The sequence below is a fragment of the Mastomys coucha genome, chromosome X (genome assembly GCF_008632895.1).
Source record: "Mastomys coucha isolate ucsf_1 chromosome X, UCSF_Mcou_1, whole genome shotgun sequence".
In the NCBI taxonomy this organism is placed as follows: Eukaryota; Metazoa; Chordata; class Mammalia; order Rodentia; family Muridae; genus Mastomys; species Mastomys coucha.
Genome location: NC_045030.1, coordinates 13,843,220 through 13,851,474, shown reverse-complemented (window position 1 = coordinate 13,851,474; position 8,255 = coordinate 13,843,220). Strand labels below are relative to the sequence as shown.

Here is an 8,255-nt window from a genome sequence, read left to right as displayed (position 1 = left end):
AAAAAAGAAAAGAAAATCAAAAGGTATATACAGAAGAGCTTATGCAGTGAAAAATCTCACTCTCAACCACTAGTCCAGATCATTCATGCCCTGAAACTGTCAGTGCTTAAACAGCCTGTCTATGTAATCAAAAATTTATATATTCTTGCTATCACTATCTGTTTTACATAAATGGTAATATATGCTCTACTCTGTTTCTTTTTTTTTATTATTATTATTTTTAGATTTATATATTATTATATATGAGTACACTGTAGCTGTCTTCAGACACACCAGAAGAGGGTGTCAGGTCTCATTACAGATGTTTGTGAGCCACCATGTGGTTGCTGGGATTTGAACTCATGACCTTCGGAAGAGCAGACTGTGCTCTTACCCACTGAGCCATCTCACCAGCCCGTCTATTCTGTTTCTAACATACAGTGTAATTTTGTATAACTAAGTCCTGACTGGTACTCAATATATCACTAATCTTCTGTTACTATAAGCAACATTCCAATTAACATTTAAGTATTTGTTGAATTAATTCTTGGATAAATTGCTAAGTTAAATACTATGTTTATAAATATGGACAGCTCTTTTCAAGCTCCTGACTTAAATATCAGGAATTCTAAATTTTTGTCCTAGGAAGAAATAAGAAAACCTAAGATTCTGCCATCAAACAAGTTTCAGGAAGAATACACACCCACCCCTATGATGCAAAAAAATGAGCATTTTACTCAGTTTCCACATTTCCAAGGACCATTACATTTTATATAATATATTTCAGTCCTCAAGATGTTGATCTGTTATGTGAAGAATGTTACCTCTGATATCTTCCAAACTAAGGTCAAAGTCTGATGCCTCCACACTGGTAGATCTTGGCCACTCCACAGTATGATGCTGGATTCGTCACTGCAATCACAGGAATATTTTTAAAATTAGAATAAATAAAACATATTTACAAAGAATCCTTTACCCATATTATAATGCCCAGTTTCTTCTCTTAGGTAAAAATTATATTGAAGAGGGGGCAGGGGACCAAGGCAAAATTGCCACTTTTTGTTTCATCTCCTGAAGGTAGATTACCAAATCAGAGAGCAGTTGACCCATTTGTGAGAATATCTACTTCCAAAACCACACTGCCTCCCTATGGCTTCCCATTCATTACCAATTATTATGCATTAGTGCTATAAAGGCTCCCAATTTACTCATAGATCCTTATATCCACTCTTTAAATGGTCTCCCATGATGACTCTGGACTTGATCATGAAAGTACTCTTGTGATTTAGCAATGGAAAAATAGTAAATGTAACAAGAATGGATGCTTGAAAAAAAAGTACTTATGTAGGTGCTTACTCTCCCTTGCTTCTCTCTTTTGAGACTCTAAGACCACCATGTTAATAAGTCTAGACTAGCCACCTAGAGACCGTACAAAATGGTGAGCCACCCAAGCTTAGGGCCTCTTTCCTAAACAATCAGTCTACTAACCACCAGCTGGCTAAGCAAGGTCATCCTAAATCATCAAGCCATCAACTAAGCGTTTTCTCTTACCTCTAAAAGTTAACTAGCACAGGCTACGTAAACGTATGTTTGTGATCCAATATATATGGCAATGGGAAAAGAACATCAATTTTCTCATGAGGTTTATGCTGTACATAAAAAGAGTTCCAAATATAAAAACTTCCACTACCTGAATGAAAATATAAAAAAAAATATAGTAGAAAAAATGTTTCAATCTTTCTAGTCTCATAAATGTGCTGTCTATCATCACAGATGGCACACCCAAAAAATTTAAAAATGACAAATTTCGGAGGCTGGAGAGATGGCTCAGCGGTTAAGAGCACTGGCTGCTCTTCCAGGTCCTGAGTTCAATTCCCAGCAACCACATGATGGCTCCCAACCATCTGTAATGGGATCTGATGTCCTCTTCTGGTGTGTCTGAAGACAGAGACAGTGCACTAATATACATAAAATAAATAAACCTTTAAAAATAATGACAAATTTCCACCTAGTCACAGAAGTATCTTAATTATGATGTATTTAAACTAAAGCCTTATATTTCACTGTTCCATATATATGTCTAAATCCAGGTTACCAGAAATTATTTTTCCTCTCAACTCCAATTGTTTGTCTATTTTATGGGGCTTAATGAAACTTGAATAACTTCCCTTAATATTTTCTAAAATGTAAAAGATATGAAACTAATTAAACTTCTACTAGCATTCTAAAGTACCACCTTCTTTTAGCATGATAGCAACTGTTCTTACAACATTCACAGAGACAGTCCAAGTTACCTACCTATGCATTTGGCACAAGTTTTATACAGAAACATCGCCTATATTGGAATGCAATGTGGAGAGTGAAGAAATGACATAAAGCTTTTTTAAAAAAAAAAAAACACTGAATACTTTTCTGAAGTACTCACACATGCAGTTTAGAAAAAGTTTAATAAAATACCTTCAAGTAGCCTATGCTTATCTTTAAAAATAAAGTACAAGCTTCTTAATGAGGTTCCACAAAGTCTATCAATCTTCTACCTACCTCATCTCTTTTTGCAGCTCCAGCCAAACCTCCGTGCTGTCATAATACCTCCTATTCCCTCCACCTGCCAATCTCTTCTCTCTTCATTTTTACCTTGTTTATTATGATTCATTCTTGAGGTTCCAAGGGTACTCCACTGGTCAGTCATAGAGGAATTAATTCTATCTCTTCCATACTGTGTGTGTGTGTGCATGTGTAACCTTGGGCAAGTTGGCTCTGCTTCACCATTTCAAGATTCACACCTCTAAGAGATAGCCACTACTCAGAGAACTATTCAGTACTCAACATAAGAGAAATGGTTACCAAATCATGGTTGCTATTGTATTTATTATCCCATAAGGTAACTGCCATCATCTCTCCTAGCACAACTAACAATTAGACATTTATCTGTTGAAAAAAAACAAGAAATTTCCTCTTGGATCCTACCTTAATACCTGATATTTTTTATGTTACTCCCAACATATTGTATTTTTTATAAGAGGAGATGAAATTAATGTTTATAGAGCAACTATTACTTCAACTAAATTCTCATTACCATCCTCAGAAATATGCTTTGGACCATGAAGAAACTGAGGCATAGAGAAGTAAACTAGCCAACATCAAGTGAAAAAGCCAAAATTTGAGTCCAAGTTTGTCTGATTCCATTGCCTATGGTGGATGCATAACATCAAAGGATCCACTAACTCATGAACCTTGTCATCTAAGAGCAGAAGGCCTTAAAGATGGTTATGTACAGTTGCATCCAGTTAAGTGACTCCCAGATGTCTACTCTTCAGCTTCTTAACCAAACCTCTATTCCCATCACCTGAACATTCCTCCTCCTGTGAGAATATTCCTTACATTCTTTCCACTGGACACTAAACTCTTAAGGGGATGAGTATCTTTCACCTTTTACACCCCTAGCAAACAGAAAGTACTCAGTATGTTTGCTGAATGAATTAAATGGCAGTTACATTAATGGCCACAAAACTGAGGGGTTTCATGGTATTAAAATTTGACAGAGGAAAGAAAACATGAGGAAAGGGTATCTTAAATACTTTTACAATTGGTCATGACTTCTTTACCTAACATCAGAGATTCTACTAGATAGATTTACAACTATATGGTTTGTAGCTACACGGGGACTTTACCTCTGGGGCCCCACCACCAATGTTCTGCTATACCAGTGGTTGTATCTGAGACACTCTTCACAACAGGATAACCTTGACAAATACCACCCTCTCACTGTTTATGCTCAAATGATTTGTAAAAAGAAACAGAAAGAACAAATGAAAACAAACTGCTGATAACTGGTGACCTTGGATAAAGGAAGTACAATAAGTTTTTACACCAATCTTGCAACATTTTTGAAAATGTACAATACTTTATCAAAATTAAGTTTTCAAAATCTAGAAAAGAATAATACCAGCAAGTTTCCCAGAAGATTTCAACAGAAGGTCCAGTGTACAGACCAAGCTGATATCATATTCTCTTGTTAGCTAGTCCAAAAACAACATTCTAGCCAAACATTGCCCACTCCTTACAATTCCAGTGCTCAAGAGGCTGAGGCAAGAGGATCATTAGTTAGAAAGCCAGTCTGGGCTACACAATAAAACTGTCTCAACAACAACCTCGTCAACAAAAACCCATACTAGCTTAGGCATCTTTTGTTCAACAGGTATCAGAGGAAAATGTTCTCTTTGGGTAGTGGGGCATAGCCACAGCTTCTGAATGGGAGCAGAAAAATTGTTTGTAGCTTGAAGAATACTCATGATATCATAGATGTCTCCTACTGGCCAAAGTCCCAATATAACTTCTTTTTTTTCCTCAGAGATATATTTTTTATTATACTGTGCTAAGATTTATTTATTTTACATATATGAGTGGTGTCTTCATGAATACAAGAAGAGGGAATCAGATCTCATTACAGATGTTTATGAGCCACGATTTGAGTGCTGGGAATTGAACTCAGAACCTCTGGAAGAGCATCCAACTCTCTTAATCACTGAGCCATCTCTCCAGTCCCATACCTTCTTCTTCCCAGATCTTTTTTCTTCAGGGCAAATCAGGACTCCTAGGTACCCACAAGAACGTGCATGTCCTCATGTTCAGAAAAACAGCATTTGGAGTTCTTACCTTCCCTTTCCCAAGTCTGGCAGATTGGATCAGGAAAGTTTTTCCCAATGACTCAGCACAGAGGCACTTCTGCTGTCTATGGAAAGACCTACAGAGAGGACAAAAACGGAGCATGGGGGAGTCACAAAAACAGAAAACTTAAAACAGTAGTAAATTGGCCTGTAATGACCACCTGCTAGCACCCTCTTATTCATTCATTACTTTTAACCATCCATCTAACCACACCCCACAAGCCTGAAAATGCTTTAACTTTCTTAGCCACAGTAAACTAGAACAATACAAACTTGTGAATCTGCAGCTAAACGTCCCCATTTTATAAAGGTATCGGGGTAAGGGGTAGGTAGCTCAGTGGTAGAATGCTTGATTAGCATGTGCAAAGCTCTGGGTTCAATTTTCAACACCAAAAATTATGGCTAGGATACATACAGCCAGATGGATATCACGCAACACCCACCTCTCATCTAGAAAAATGAGGCAAGTAAAGATCATAGTAAATTATCCCCTAGTGAGAGATTATCTTAATATTAATCAACATATCAGTTCTAGTTTCTTCAGCTCCTGTTCTTTGTAAGCTCTATGAAGAGATATGGACATTATGTCCCATGATAATATTCAACCTCATTTTTATCCTCCCTCTCTGCATCCCTGATCAAAGTTTCTAAGAGCTCTCTAATGTCATGTCTCCATAAACACCTGGTATCTCCTGATTCCCTCAACACCCTGAAAATATGTGATTAGTTTCAGCTAAATTTCAAAGTTAAAAAAAAAAAAAAAAAAAGAAAAGAACAAGTAGGGCGGTGGTGGCACATGCCTTTAGTTCCAGCACTTGGGAGGCAGGCAGATTTCTGAGTTCAAGGCCAACCTGGTCTACAGAATGAGTTCCAGGATAGCCCACAGCCAGGGCTACACAAAGAAACCCTGTCTTGAAAAAAAAAACAAAAAACAAACAAACAACAACAAAAAAAACCCCCGAACAAACAGGAGATGACTTTGTATAGCTTAGAGGACAAACATTTGTTATGGTTGGTAGAATATAAGAAAGGGATAAAATAAGCAGTATAAAAAGGAGATGGCCATATAAAACCTGTAAGTCTTCAACATCCTTGTACTTTAGCTTTTACTAACTCTTATGTCTTGGGTATAACTGCCCCTGAATCATTAGCTGGGGTGATACTGAGAATCTCCTCTACAGGCCAGAAAATGGTTCACAAGTGTTCCAAAAGCTTGTGTGTCCTGAAAGCAGTCATTCCTGGGTATTTCATTTTGAACTGCCCATGACCAAGATTCCTATCCTAGTGCCATGGCTTGAAAAAAAGAAAAGAAGAAAGTGTGTGGATCCTGGAGTTTGAACATTATAACCTGTATTAGTTGCTGACTAAAAAAAATGTGAGGAACAGTATTGTATTTTAAAGCATTTTAAAGCAATAATATTAGAATAAGAGCTCTTCTCTAGTGAACAGAGGTGTACAGAACACATGTGAAAGAAAGGTGACAATGATGGCAACTAATGTTGAGAGCTTAATATGAACTCTTCAATTTAATATGAACAGCATCCTCCCCTCCCCAACTTCTGTAATCCTTGACGGGAGAGTTTATCCTCTAATAATTCAAGTATTTGAAGTCAGAGCTCATCTAAAATAAAAAAGAAAATGTTAGTTATGGAAGTAGAATATTCTTAAGGTTAAACAAAAAAAAGAAAAAAATCTATTTTTACTTATCCAGAATCATCACATAATGTGTAAGAACCACACTATTTAAAGGGTACAATGGCTAGGAGCTATGTTCCTACCATTACAGATGTTACAGAAATATTAAACTAAATAAAATACAAGTGGACTCTGCTCTTCTCTCCACCCCCATACTTCACCACCCCCACCAGGCTGACAAGAAGTGGCTGCAGGCAAGGTATTTAAGAGAAGCACTCTGGGAAAGAGGATTCTGGTTAGGGTGAACTAGGCAACGATGTTGTGCAACCAGTTTCTACCTATTTTGTTTTTCATTACTTTTCAGTTTTGAGAGTAGCAATTATCTTTATCTGACTGAATGCAGGGAATGAGGTCACCTTTCCCTCTAGGACACTGAAATCTCCGTTACCATGGTTTTGATTTCATATACAATCAAACTGTGGAGGGTGGAGGATGAGGATCTCATCCTCAGCTTTACAGTTAAGTTCATCTCACAAGGCGGGGTCGGTTGACCCTTGCGCACATCTCCGAAGATGGATTTCTTTGCGACTCAGAACGCCAGTGGAGTGGCCAAACAAGTTTCTTGTGAAATCCCTACAAGGTACATATGTCCTAGGGCTACACAGAGATAAACTCTTAAGCATATCTTCACATACCACCATTAAGGACACTCACTGGAGGTCCCCCCACCCCCACTTTCTTCCTCACAAATAATGAACGCTGGTTGCCCTGTATAATTTAAAGCCTGATTCCACCAAAACCAAGACTCTCCTCCGAAAAGCAGGAGAAAAAGACTGGGAGGATTAAAAAATAAAATAAAATAAAATCGATGTGGCTCCGTCAGAGGAGCTGGAGAAAAGTTAACGTCTGTGCCCGGTGGCAGAAAAATCTCCCCGTAATTGGCAAAGCCCTGGCGATTTTCCCACCCCTAGACCTCAGGGCGCTTGCCGGCTTCGAACACGCACAGCGTTCTAACAATGACTGGAGAAAGGAAAGTTCGCGGACCGCAGGGCGCCTGCGCTCCCGCTAGGTTGGCATTTCAGCTCTCCGGGTGCCTGGTTGCTCCCCGAATTGCCCATCTTGCCCTCTCCGGACACTATCTTCCCGCTCCGCAAAGCCCAAACAGCCAGGGTGCGCCCTCTCGCTGCTTGGACCAGCCAGCCACAGGCAGCAGAAAAAAAGCATGCCCTCTAGCCCCGAGGTCTGGCCCCATGAGTCCCTGATAGCTCAGGACGAGTACGCGAAGGGGCGCCCGGAGGGGAATCCGAAGGGATCGGCCGCCACAGTTATGGCGCTCATCGCCTCAGGAGATGTCCGGGAGGCTGTAGCCCAGCTCGCGTGTCCGTGTCCGCGCCCCCCCTCCCCCGCCCGGGCCACCGGGCACAGCGCGCCAACAGCAGAAGGGCGACTGGACACTTTACCTCAGCCCACACACACTCTGGGTTCCGAGGCTCTCGGGGGACCCCGGGGCAACCGCTACGTGGAGCTGGAGCGACCCCGAGGGTGGCGAGGCCGGGACCCCAAGCTCCACACCGCTCGCGTCCCAGTCCTCGAGGCCGCCACTCCCGCCACTAAACCCGCACTACGCCTACAACCTCGCTGGTGCCACGGCCGCCTTGTAAAGCGCTTACCTCCGGCGCAGCGTCCTGCTCCGCTCCCTCCTCGCCGCACACTGAGGGCCCCCTCAACGTGCCGGGCGAGTCTGGCTAGGGTGGTAACCGCCCCCTAGCCGCCTGCTTTCTTCTCTTCCCTCCCTCGCACCTGCCCCCTAATCTCACCCCGCCCTCCTGCCCCGGCCTTCGGAGAAGCCAAGGGGGCCGCCCCCTAGCGCTCTGCTCCCGCCCCCGGCCCTGGCCGCCTGGCCCTTCAGGCCTCAGCCCTGGACAGGCTGCTGGGCGGCGGCGGCGGCAGCCGAGGCGGCGCAGAGCACTATTG

At 41.4% G+C, this 8,255-nt stretch overlaps 1 protein-coding gene across 3 annotated transcripts in view; it reads right to left on the bottom strand.

The window, feature by feature from the left end:
• Positions 1 to 8,255, bottom strand: part of Jade3 (jade family PHD finger 3) — a 104,951-nt gene that overhangs the window by 96,585 nt on the left and 111 nt on the right. For 2 of the 3 annotated variants that reach the window (XM_031344572.1, XM_031344715.1), the window contains exons 1-3: positions 7,952 to 8,249; positions 4,636 to 4,723; positions 804 to 891 (exon numbers count right to left, since the gene is read on the bottom strand). The gene's annotated coding sequence lies outside the window, so the exon portion shown is untranslated. Of the gene's footprint in view, positions 1 to 803; positions 892 to 4,635; positions 4,724 to 7,951; positions 8,250 to 8,255 lie in introns of those variants that run through there. The other variant, XM_031344645.1, reaches the window with a different exon arrangement.